Source organism: Bidens hawaiensis, unplaced genomic scaffold (genome assembly GCF_021521415.1).
Source record: "Bidens hawaiensis isolate Kalapana, Puna unplaced genomic scaffold, B.hawaiensis_p1.1 tig00005653_1, whole genome shotgun sequence".
Taxonomy (NCBI): Eukaryota; Viridiplantae; Streptophyta; class Magnoliopsida; order Asterales; family Asteraceae; genus Bidens; species Bidens hawaiensis.
The window spans coordinates 1,252,614-1,266,302 of NW_027491368.1; positions in this window are offsets into that span (position 1 = coordinate 1,252,614).

Below are 13,689 nucleotides of genomic sequence, written 5' to 3' on the forward strand. Positions count from 1 at the left end.
GATTTGGGGAAAAGATGAACAACTGGGAAATGGATATGTTATTTTCTTATGGGTTTAAATTAACAAGTGTTAATTTGGTTCGGTTGGTTTGTACATAAGTTGTTGAACTAGAGGTCACGGGTTCGGGTCTCATCCTAGACCGGTTTTGGTATTGTTATTTTTATACTTAACAAAATTTTATTACTATTAATACTAACATTACCATATAAAGATTATTATTAGTATTATTTTGTTTAACTTATTATTATATGTATTCATTACTAATATTATTATTATTATTATTATTATTATCATTATTTTTATAAATATTTAAGTTATTATTATTAATAAAGACCATATTATTACTATTTAATAAAATTATATTTTTATCAATTATTATTAGCAATAATATTATTTTATTTATCTCGTGAACTCGTTTAGAACTCGAACCGACATCGAGTATGGTATCATTATTTACTCTCAGTATTATTTATTATTATTATTATTATTATTATTTTTGTCAACACCGCTTTAATTAATACTTGGATTTTTATTCTTTAACTATTATTATTAGTATCATACTATATTAGTATTATTAATAATAATTATGGTTATTATTATTATCATCGTTATCTTATATATATATATATATATATAACATATTCTTTTTAGAATTATTATTATCATCACTAGCATTATCATTAATAATATTATTATAAACTTTATTATCTATTCATTTTCATAAAACCGAACTCATGATTTAAACCCGTCTTTTTTCTTTTAATATCGGTTTAGCTATTTAAAAGCCCAATAAAATAATATTATTTTATTTTAATTATCAATAGTGTGAGTCCCTAATCATTAACAAATTAACCGATAATCCTATTTAACAACCGAACCTTCTTGTCCAATGTTTCAAATGTAGTTTCAACTAAGTTCAAGTTCATTAATATATTTTATTATTCGTTTTCTTTTAGCTTTCAAGTCGGATATGTTAGTTTACCTTTCGAGCTTCATTTATTTGCCTATTTATTTCTCGGTTCATCAATCGATATGAGTACTTTCATACCCCGTTTTCCATCTTCTGTTTTGGGGTGACATTTCATACTTATCAAACTAAATGCTTTATTTACTTGAATCTTTATACCCAAAAACGTGATTGTATACTTTACTTAAATAAATGATCGATTTGTTGTTATATGCTTACATGCTTAAATGTTTATTGCTTTGGTGGGTAGCTACACTTGAATGCTAAACTTTGAATGCTAAGGCAGGTTGGCCTCACAAAATCTGATCTATTTGGTATCCCCTTATAGACGGTATCGCGATACGAATCGAAATCCCGAATCCATTTGGTATTATCTTATGGAGGGTGTCGTTGATGTGTTGTAAAACACACTTACTTTCCTTATGATTTTATCATGGTTTTTATGCTTAATTGTTTATTTTATGAAAGTATTGGGGGTTAAGTGCAATAATTTACAAAGTTTAAATGTTAATTGTAGGTTTATGAAAGATGGTGAAAAAAGAGTTAAGTTGGAAGACTTTAGGGGCCTTTTTGGTCAAGTTTCAAAACTACAACTCAAGGCCCGACCCAAGCCCACAAGTTAGAAGCCTTACATGATATTATATTAAGTTAATTAACTTAATTTTCTGCCGTAATCCAGCCACAAAAACCGAAATCAAAGAACCCTAACTCCTACTACCTAGTCCGATCGGCAGCAAGAGGAAAAAGAAAGAAAATTTTGTGGTGGCTAGGTGGCGGCTAGGGAAGAAAGAAAGAAGGCTTGGGTGACTTGGGACAGCAGCTATACTCGTTTTTCATCATTTATATCAGCCATATACTCTAAGTAAAACTCTCATAAACTTTACTTTTTGTTCAAGAACCCTAACTAGTTGAATTGATCTTTTTCTTTGGATTGTTTTGCAAGTAATTGATTGTTTGACTTTGATTTAGTTATTCTTGGATCTTGAATGAGTTTGATTATGTTTATGTTGATGTTTATGATGTTTTACTTGAATGTTAAGGGCTGTCCAAACTTAATGAGTAGCTAATCTTGTTTGTTCTACCTAGGTTTGATGAATATTGTTAGGTTTTGACTAGTAATATGGATTGTTAATGATCATGGTTTAAATTGTTAATGTAAAGTTTGATTGAATAGTAAATTATATTGTGTTTAGTGGCTGTGTTTTGTTTGATTATACCTAATAACCTCGTGCTTTAATTAATTGAATCGGTTTTGATTAGTTGTTGCATGTTTAAGGCTCTTTACTTTGTGTTCAGGGTTTATTTGCGGGAAGTACAACCGTAGGGATAAGTGGGTAAATTAATTAGATAAAATCAGTTGTGAAACACCTTCTTAGAGACCGAGAGGTGATAAGAAGTAAACTCGTCTCATTACTTTTACTTGTTAGAATTAATATCGCGCGAGAGCGGGTTTTGTTCTTGTCGGGTTTAGATGTTTGAGCGATTAGTTGGTCTAGTTTAAGTTAAGTTGAATTGTTCCTCTATCCTTGGTTACATAGTATTCGTTTCCATTAGGCTAGTGTGTCGGTGAGACTGAGAGGTGAGTCGGCATTAGAACACGTTAATAATTTGTTTTCCCGGTTTGTTCTTAAAATCAACTAAAATAAGTTAGAGTTTGTTAGTGAGACCGAGAGGTGATCTGACCTTCTTGAGTGAACCTTAGTTGTGTCATCCTTTAGGACCGGTGTCATGAGAGTTTTCAATCCATTGTCTTGTCATCTCCTTCAATATGATTCTTACCTAGGTAGACGTTTTTATCACTGCAGTCAAAGTTTCCGAAGTTTTGTTAAAAGTTTTCATTTAGTTAAGTTAAGTAGTTAAATCAATTCTAAAAAAATCAATTAAATATTTTTGTGAGTCTTGGTTAGAGTTTAGTGATTATAAAAATTTTCACGTGTCTTCGAGTTCGATATCCGGACTTTCCTCATCTATGCTATACGCGACCGGTACACTTGCCGTTTGTGTGAACTAGGATAGATTGTTTGGTTTTTAAAGCTTAGTTGCGACTTGTGTTTTATTTATATATATATATATATTTTCGCACATCATATTTTATTATTATTTTAATGTTATTTAGTTAAGTTAAGTAGTTAAATCAATTCTAAAAGCGGTTGTTGAGAAGTTCTACAATGGAGTGACGTACGCAACTCAGAGTATGCTCGACACAGCTGCAGGAGGTAACCTACTGACAACGAAGGATACGGATGAGTGCATTGCCTTGTTTAACGGTTTAGCCATGAGTGGATACCAGCGACCACCAGTTAAGAGTACCAAAACCGTCGATTCCCTATCACGCGGCATGCATTCGGTCGACACGAGCACCGCACTTGCGGCACAAGTTGAAGCGTTAGCAAAGATCGTGAAGGACTTGCAGGTAAAAAGTAAGTTATGCGAGATCTGTAGAGGGGGACATGATACTGTTCAGTGCCCCGTAGGTTTCCAGGAGGAGGCAGTCGACTTCGTTAATAATCCAAACCGAAATCAACATTCTTTCAATTCTTATAATTCGAGGTGGAGAGGAAACCAAAATTCCAACTGGAGGAACGGAAATCAGTCCGGCTTCCAGCAATGTCAGAGCCTATTCCAGGATTCCGGTGAGGGAACGAGTAGTGGGGAGAAGAAGCCCACGTTAGAGGAGATGATGGCACAGCAGACACAGATGCTGTCGCAACTCATGACTCGAGAGGACTCCCGTCACAAAGAAACTCAAGAGAAATTCCGGGAGCACGAGTCATTCATGAGAAATCAAGGAGCGTCAATTCAAAATCTTGAGCGTCAGATAGGAGAGATAGCAAGTCGTCTAAATGAGAGGTCGCCAGGTACACTTCCAAGTAACACTGAACAAAATCCGAAGGCGTTCGCGAAGGCTGTGACGACAAGGAGCGGTGCAGGGGCACGTAGCGAGCCCGTGATTCAAGAGGCGACGAGAGGACTCGTTAACAAGCCTGCGGTAGATGTAGAGGAGCAGGTAGACGAGGAGATTCAGTTGGAGTCTCCACTGGCCAAGGTGCATCAGAGGCACAGCCCCGGAAGTTCAGCACAGGCCGAGAACCAACCGTTACCCAGCACACCACCGAGAGTCTACAAACCTAGACTCCCATATCCGAGGAGAGTCCGTAGGGATAGAGACGAGGAGCAGAACTCCAAATTTCTTGATCTTCTGAAGCAACTTCATCTTAATATTCCTTTCCTTGAGGCACTTACGCAAATGCCCAAATACGCAAAGTTTCTTAAGGATATTCTTTCGAACAAAGAGAAGTTAGCCGAAGTCTATTCCATTCCTCCGAGTGCTGGTTGCTCTGCAGTCTTGCAGTGAAAGTTACCAGAAAAGATGTCCGATCCTGGGAGTTTCAAAATTCCCTGCATCTTGAGTGATAATACGGTCGTCCATGCGCTGGCAGATCTTGGTGCCAGTATTAATCTCATACCGTATTCCGTGTATCGCAAGTTGGGTCTAGGCGAACCGAGGCCTACCCGTATGAGTATCCAGCTTGCTGATCGTTCGGTGAAATACCCCCGAGGGGTGGTCGAGAACATGCTTGTTCGTGTCGACAAGTTCATCTTCCCGGTGGACTTTGTCATCATGGACATGAACGATGACGATAGTGTCCTACTCATCTTGGGCCGACCATTCCTTGCCACTGCACAGGCATTGATCGATGTCTGCGAGGGTAAATTAATCTTAAGAGTTGGGGATGAGAACGCCACCTTTGACGTTCGACAGTCACTGAAACACCCCAAGTCTGCTGATGACTCCTTATACTTCATTGATAACATCATGGAGCATGTCGAGGAGTTTCTCAGCGAAATTTGTGGAGGATTTGCCTCCGACACCCAGATTCTCGATAGGGAGATTCCGGAGATTGAAATGGTTGTCGTAACCAATCAGTCCTTAAATAACGACACCGAGTCGCATACCCCTGAATCTGGCGTGTCTGCTGAGATCGTACGAGACAATCCGATGGACCGACCTTCGGTCGAGAGTCCTCCTTCTTCCTTAGAGCTTAAGGATTTACCTTCCCACCTTGAGTATGCATTTTTAGATGAAGAGAGGAAGCTTCCAGTTATCATTGCATCTGCTTTGACCGAGGTAGAGAAGGAGAAGTTGTTGAGGGTGCTACGAGAGCACAAGGAGGCTATTGCATGGAAGATTATCGACATCAAGGGTATCAACCCTTCGTTTTGCACTCATAAAATCCTCATGGAGGAAAATTTCAAAACTGTCGTCCAGCCGCAACGGCGGCTTAATCCGAAAATGCAAGAGGTCGTAAAGAAGGAGATCATTAAACTCCTTGATGGGGGGATCATTTTCCCCATTTCTGATAGTGCTTGGGTGAGTCCAGTCCAAGTGGTTCCTAAAAAGGGTGGCATGAAGTGTAATTTTGCCGTCGAAGACATCAATAAGTGCTTTAGCAATACGCAGGAAGGGTCGTCCCAAAATGATTGGGACCTGATCGTCAGCCTCCATGTCGAGAAAAACAAAATCCACAAGGAAAATGAATTTATCGACTTTAACGAGTACGTTTTCCACGACTCTCCGCGGATATTTGACCGAACGGTCGGCCAAGGATAAACTCATGCGCGTCAGGTCCAGCTCGCCAAGGTCTAGCTTTTTATAGAGAGAGATGGCATCAAATTTATGCTAGCACCTAAATCGGCCAACGCGTAGCTCTCAGTCGAGCTGCCAAACAAACACGGATTCGTGAAGTGTCCCGGGTCTGCTATTTTGGCATATGCTGGAGTGCCTCGACAAACGGATGATTGATTTTTAGCTCTTTAAACATGTCCAAGAAATGTCCATATTCCTGCGCATACTTCTGCCGCAGAAGACGAGCTGGATATGGAACACGAGTAAGATCGACTTCGGGACTCTTTTTATCTTCAATCTTCTTCTCAACTAGTTTCTCTGCTGGAGACTCACCGTCTGACGCGGTACTTGCTGGGACTCGCCTCTCGTGCGTCCTCACAGGAGTCTCCATCTCTATCTCCTCGTCCACCGGCTCCTCATCATCTGCCGGGGACTGCTCTCGATCACCTCCTCTGCCACTACGGGTGGTCACCGCCTTCAACAGTGCCTTCGGGTTAAGCTCTGTGCTGCCCTGAAATGCCCCGACCTGTTTATTAGGTAGCATCTACTTCATCATCTCATCCACCTTTCAAGACATCTCCAAAAATGACGACTGCTGGTTCTTCAATAGGGTGTCGTGCTCAGCCAGTCTCTGCTGTGTGTTATTATCTCTGTCAATAAGGTGAGAAAGCATGGTAGATCTCTTAGTTAGAAGCTCCTTAAGATCCGGATCCGTACCACTACTCTTTCCCGCACTCGAACTTCCTGCTGCCTCTGGGTCACTAACCTGCTCCTGCCTCTGCTGAAAACCCTGAGTATTACCTCCCGACCTCCAACCATAGTTGGGGTTATTTCTCCATCCTGAGTTACCGTAGTAATTCGCTCCCCGACTCTAATTACCCAAATAGTCCACCTTCTCCTGTTGATCGACCAGACAATAAGCTGTATCGTGCCCTTCGTGACATATTTCGCATTTCTGAGCGATCTTCTTCAAATCTCGGATATCCTTCTGCATTGCCTATAAGGCAGCTGCGATGCTAGTATCATTCGAGACCTGATAGATGCCTCGAGCGGAAGAGGTGGTGGTTCTAGAAGTACCTCGGGCGGACGGCTCCTACTGCTCGGCTAGGGCGAAACTCTCAAACAATGACTCACACTCATCTATATCCAGCTTCTCTAACATGATTCCTCCAACTGACGTATTGAATCTCTTATGCATCTCAAAGGTCAGCCCGTTGTAGAATTTCTCGACTACAGCCCATTCGAGTAGACCATGCTGGGGGCATCTACTAAGCAGATTATGGAACCTTTCCCAAGCCAAAGTGTATGGCTCGTCAGGTTCCATGCGAAAGGAACAGATCTGATCACGAAGTCGCGAGGCTTTAGATGGCGGAAAGTACATCTTAAGGAATTCAGCTTGAAGATTATCCCATGTATTGATGGACCCAGGGGGAAGATTTTCCAACCACGATGAAGCACGACCCTCAAGAGAAAATGGAAAAAGATGAAGGCAGATAGAAGCACGAGTGACGTTGGCAATATTGAAAGTGTTGCAAATACGAGTTAATTTGTTAAGATGGCCAGGCGCGTCCTCGTCTTCAAGTCCGTGAAATGGGGCAGAATTAGTGATGGAATTCATGACGTTGGTCGGAATCTGCCAATTATTAGCATAGGGCATTGCCGGACGTGTGATAGCAGACCATCTCCCTGTAACTCCCTCATTCGCTCTCGAGTGAACCGTACGCCTAGGGGGGTTTGCGTCACCCATATCTAAAGTGGAATCAGAAACGTGTACCTTGCTTTCGTGAAGAGTAAGTGCAATCTCTCGAAATTCCCTACGGCGCTCCGAAAATCTCTCTCGGGTTCGTCAGAAGCAGTGAACTCTAGTGGTCCTAGTGAACGTGTACGTCGCATACGCTGAAAAACAAGTAAAATAATGAGGACCTAAGCTTATCCCTAAAGCACACACGTTAAAATCAAGGAACAAATAGCAATCAAGAGCAATTAAATAATACAATAAAATAAAATTAATTAATTAACTAAAAACTAAAACTATAAATTAACAAAAAGCAAATAGAAATTAGTTCGCTATTACCAAGTGTCCCCGGAAACGGCGTAAAAAACTTGATGTGCACGAAGTGGTATATAGAAATTTATCAAATAATGACCAAGCACAACGAGTAATAAAAACCTAGAATACCCTAAACCAAACCACTAGTTTTGTATACAAGTTTTGTGGCTTTTTATTACTATATACTTATATGCTCAAACTTATGAATTGCTCACCAACCTTTGTGTTGACAAACTTTATTTTATGAAATGTTACAGGTTTGACTTTCGTTGACTCGAGGGCTTGACAAAAAACGTTACCAAGACTATTAGTGTATTAGTAAAATGAACAATATGATTGCTACTTGTTTTCAAATTTGTTTATATGAACGAGATGTGTTGCTTATTGATTTATGAAATAAAATAGGTTAATTAAATATTGTCACGTTAAATAATGTCTTGTGTATTTGGGCAATCGGTTGCACCCAGTCATGTTTCGCCGCCTTTGGTCGGGGTGTGACACTCCAACATCTGATTGATGAAGGGAAGAGGTAAGTGGTGCTTCCTAGTAGCATCGTTAAGCCTCCTTTAGTCGATGCACACTCGCCAACCATTGACTGTCCTAGTTGGAATAAGCTCGTTACGTTCGTTAGTGACAAGTGTCATCCCTCCCTTTTTAGAGATGAACTGAACGGGACTCACCCATGAAGAATCGGAGATAGGATAGATCTGGCTTGCGTCGAGGAGTTTGATAACCTCCTTTTTGACCACCTCCGACATGTTAGGGTTGAGCCTCCTATGAGGTTGGATTACAAGCTTGTACTCATCCTCCATGAGTATCCTGTGCGTGCAAAAGTTCGGGCTGATGCCCTGAATATCCATGAGTTTCAACGCAATAGCCTGTTTGTGTGCCTTGAGCACATCATCCAACTTTGACTTCTCATCATCCGTCAACTGAGAAAAAATGATGACGGGCAAATCGGCATCACCGTTCAAGAAAGCATACTCCAAATGAGGAGGTAGCTCTTTAAGCTCGAAGGACGGTGGTTCCTCAATCGATGGTCTCTCTTTCGGTCCCTCGGTGCTATCGGCAACCATGAACACCTCGGGGTATTCAGGAGGTGAGCCAACAAGAATGCTCATGTCGTGCTCTGGGGGAACATCAACCTCGTCCTCCTGATTGAGCAAGTCTGCTCCAGAGATGTAGTCAAGACAGCGCTCGAACTGAGATATGAACGTGTCAAGAAAATAAACAGAATCGTCCTGACTACTAGAGTTCCTCTTCGATTTGACGACATCGAAGGTGACATTCTCCTCCCCTACACGAAGTGTAATTTTTCCGTCGAAGACGTAAATAAGTGCTTTTGCAATACGCAGGAATGGTCGTCCCAAAATGAGTGGGACCTGATCGTCAGCCTCCATGTCGAGAAAAACAAAATCCACAGGGAAAACGAATTTATCGACTTTAACGAGTACGTTTTCCACGACTCCCCGCGGATATTTGACCGAACGGTCGGCCAATGATAAACTCATGCGCGTCGGGACCAGCTCGCCAAGGTCTAGCTTTTTATAGAGAGAATATGGCATCAGATTTATGCTAGCACCTAAATCGGCCAACGCGTAGCTCTCAGTCGAGCTGCCAAACACACACGGATTCGTGAAGTGTCTAGGGTCTGCTATTTTCTCCGGTAGCTTGTTTTGGACTACCGCAAAGCATCCTTCATTTAGAAAAACTGTTGAAAGCGCCTCTAGCTTCTTCTTATTCGAAAGAAGATCTTTTAAGAATTTGGCATATTTAGGCATATGCTGAAGTGCCTCGACAAACGGATGATTGATTTTTAGCTGTTTAAACATGTCCAAGCAATGTCCATATTCCTGCGCATACTTCTGCCGCAGAAGACGAGCTGGATACGGAACACGAGTAAGATCGAATTCGGGACTCTTCTTATCTTCAATCTTCTTCTCAACTACTTTCTCTGCTGGAGACTCACCGTCTGACGCGGGTACTTGCTGGGACTCGCCTCTCGTGCGTCCTCACAGGAGTCTCCATCTCTATCTCCTCGTCCACCGGCTTCTCATCATCTGCCGGGGACTGCTCTCGATCACCTCCTCTGCCACTACGGGTGGTCACCGCCTTCAACTGTGCCTTCGGGTTAAGGATCAAGGGTCCTTCAACTGTGCCTTCAACTACGTTATCCTGGAATATGTCTGGATCAGTTATCCTTAGCATGTATTCCAGATCATATCAGGATCAAGGGTCCTCAGTACTTATTACTAATTAACGGTTGTTCTCATGTGTAGTCTTGTATTTAGCAGGTGTAATATTTAGAAGACTTAATCTATCCACTAACTTGCAGTCAAGAAGATATGGCACATGGTCAAATGACTGTAACACGTTTAGTGGGGATAATGGCGGATTTATAGGACTTCTTGTTGAGTCACAAATAACCGAGTTCTGATGTTGGGTCCATATTTGTTGGTTTGTACTTAGTTATGTGTTTATTGGGTTTAGTGTTGGGCTATGTATGTAAACCGAGATCACTAAGGGATCTCGGTGGGCTTTGGGCTTTACTTTGGGCCTGATTGTTAGCTTTCCTATATATAGAGAATAAATGTATAGGGTTTAGGGTTGCTAGTTGAGTTCATAGAAGTATTAAATTAGTTGTAGCCACCATCTAGAGAGCATAAGATTTTGTGTGAATCGGTTTATGTTTTAGACGATATATTGTTAATATAATCGTATGCATTGAAACCATATTACATCGTGTTCTTCATTTATATTGTTCTTGAATCACCACGTTAACTAGATTCCGCATATTTGACGTGTGTTAGTTGATATCATATTGTAGTGATCCAGATTCGGGACTTACAATTGGTATCAGAGCCTTGGACGAATTCAGTCTCGTTATTGTGATATCAACAGATTCAAGATTTTGGTTTGTTTGGTGGCTGGGTGATTTTTCCGGCGAACTGTTCATCGGAGGAGAAAAGACTCATTTCTGGTTATAGATTTGATTGATTTGGAAAATATTTGAATTCCATAATTCATGGAAGGTAGTTTGTTGCAAATCTGAATCAGTCAACTTTATTTTTTGGCAATCTTGTTTGATTTTGGGGATTTCGGTCAAAGATTTCAATTAGCTGATCAAACAGTCATCATTTTCGGCCAATCAGGACAGAAAACCCATTGTTGTCGGCCATTTTTAAGGGTTCTCGGTTTTGATTCCATAGTTCTCTGTCAGCCTTAGTGGTTTTCGGTCAACGATTTGAAGGTGAGGGCATAGGATATAGTCAGTTCCCCCCACCATATAATCACAATTATGTTCCTACTCCTGTCACCAAAGAACACGAGGAAAAGATAAAAGACATGAAGTATGGTAAACAGGTTCAATCTGAAACTGTTGGATCAGGATCCCAGAGGAAATCAAGCCTGTTTTTAAATGTGTGAACAATTTTGATGCTTGTACTTCATGTGTATATATAGTAAATGATGTTGCTTCTGATAGTAAAGGGGTTCATGCTAGTGAAAATGAATCTCATTCTAACGTGTCATCAAACTCAGATGACACCACAACTCAAAATTGTACTAATAATAATACACAGAGTTGTGGCAACAAAGGGAAGGCACGTAAGAAATCAGCACAACAAGGACAGTCTCGTCCTCATAGATCCTTCGGATCTCAATGTGTTGATAAATCAATGGGTGCCATTTATGTTAAGAGGCAAACATGTTACCACTGTGGCACGCTAGGACATATAGCCAGAAATTGTGTTCATCGTCTATATGTGATGTGTTGTAACACACACTTACTTTCCTTATCATTTTATCATGTTTTACATACTTTATTAGTATAATTATTAAGATTTATGGTTTGATTATGCTTGATTTTACAAAGTTGAATGTTTACTTGTAGGTTTTGAAAGTTGATGGAAAAAAGAGTGAAATTTGAAGAGTTTAGGGGCTTAATTGGTCAACTTTCAATACTACAACTCAAGGCCCGACCCAAGCCCACAAATTAGAGCCTTTCATTCCTTATTATATTAATTAAAAGAAAAAATAAAAAAACCCTAAGCACCTTACCTCAAATTGCCGATCGGAAATTCATATATAAAAAAAAGAAAAAGTGGTTTGTGGCTTGGTTTTGGTTGGCTAGTAATTGTAGCAAAAGTGAGAAGATTGTTTTGTGGCTGGGAGAGATTCACGCAGCAGCAGACAAACAAAACATATATTATATAAAACAAAAACTAAACCAAACTCTTACAATAGTTTCGATCAGAACTTGGCCAACAATCAAGGAGAAAGAAAAAAGGTTGTGGAGGTGTGTGGCAGCCAGGACAAGTAGGAGAACATCGAACGAGACTTGGTACAGCAGCTAGGGATCTTAATCATCGTTAGCCATAAACCTTAAGTAATTACTCATAAACTTTGTGTTTCTATTCAAGATACATAACTAGTTGAACTTGATCTTTTACTTGAATATTGCAATTGATTTGACGTTTGACTTGTGCTTGATTGTTCTTGATCATTGAATGAGTTTAGTTATTTTTTGGTTGAGTTATTTGATGTTTACTTTGATGTATATCTGCTGTCCAAAAATCATGTTAGGCTAAATTAGTTAGTTCTACCTAGGTTAGATGATTATTGTTAGGTTTTAGTAAGTAGTTTGGATTGTTGATGATCATGGCTGGAATTGTTAATGTAAAGTTTGTTTTAACATTGAATTAGGTTGTGTTTAGTGGCTGTGAATTTGTTAATTACACTCATATACCTCTTGCTTTGATTAATTGAATGAGTTTTGATTGATTGTTGCTTGTTATGACTCTTTACTTAGTGTTTAGGGTTTGTTTGCGGGTTGATCAACCGTTAGGTTTAAGTGAGTGTTTTAATTGAATATAATCAGCGGGTAGACACCTTCCTTGAGACTGAGAGGTGATAGGAAGTAAACTTGTTTCATAGCTTTTACTTGTTAGGATTAGGATCGCGCGAGAGCGGGTTCGGTTCTTGTCGGGTTTGGGTTTGTGAGCGATTAGTTGACCTAGTTTAAGTTAAACTGAATTGTTCCTCTATCCTTGGTTGCGTAGTATTCGTCTCCATTAGGGTAGTGTGTCGGTGAGACCGAGAGGAGAGTCGACATTAGAGCACTTTAACAATTCGTCACCCGGTTAGTTCTTAAAATCAACTAAGTGTATGTTATGGTTTGTTAGTGAGACCGAGAGGTAATCTAGCTTCCTGAGTGAACCTTAGTTGTGTCATTCCTTAGGAACCGGTGTCTTGAGATTCTACAATCCATTAGCTTATTATACCTTCAATAGGATTCTTACCTAGGTAGACGTTTTTCCCATTGATAAAACTTAGTTTCACAGTTTTGTTTATTCTTCTTAAATTAAGTCTTTTAAGTTAATTAAATTAAGTTAGGTTAAGTATTTAATAATATAAAAATCAATTTAAAATATTATTCTTAGGTGAGTCTTATTTAGGGTTAAGTATTAGATACGTGTTCACGTGTCCTTGTGTTCGACACTCGGACTTCCTTGGTGCTATACTACTAGTGATCGGTACACTTGCCGGTTTTGTGTGGCTTCCTTAGGAATTTCGTTTAATAAATTTAAAGCTTAGTTGTGAGAGCATCGTTAGACACACATCATGTTTTTGGCGCCATTGCCGGGGACACGGTTAGAGGCGTATTAAGAACGACTCGAGTTAGGACTTACCTTGTTTACTACTTGTTTTTCTTATTTGTTTTGTTTGTTAGTTTAAAATAGTTTAGCTAATTTTAGTTTACTTTGTTTATTTTAATAGTTGTATGCGACGTACTCGATCTCTAGGACCACCAGACACCGAAGGATTTTCCGAACCAGAGAGAGAGCTTCGTGAGAGACGTCGTACAAACCCGTCTTCCAGTTCATCTACGTCCGTCGGTAATACATTCTCATCTCCTACTTTTTCTGAACCCGTCATTAGGGATAGGATTATGGGCGACGCGAATCCACCACCAAGGAGGACAGTTGCAGACCGGGCCCGTCCGGTCGATGCTGGCGCGAGATCCAACATTGCTCCACCAGCTAT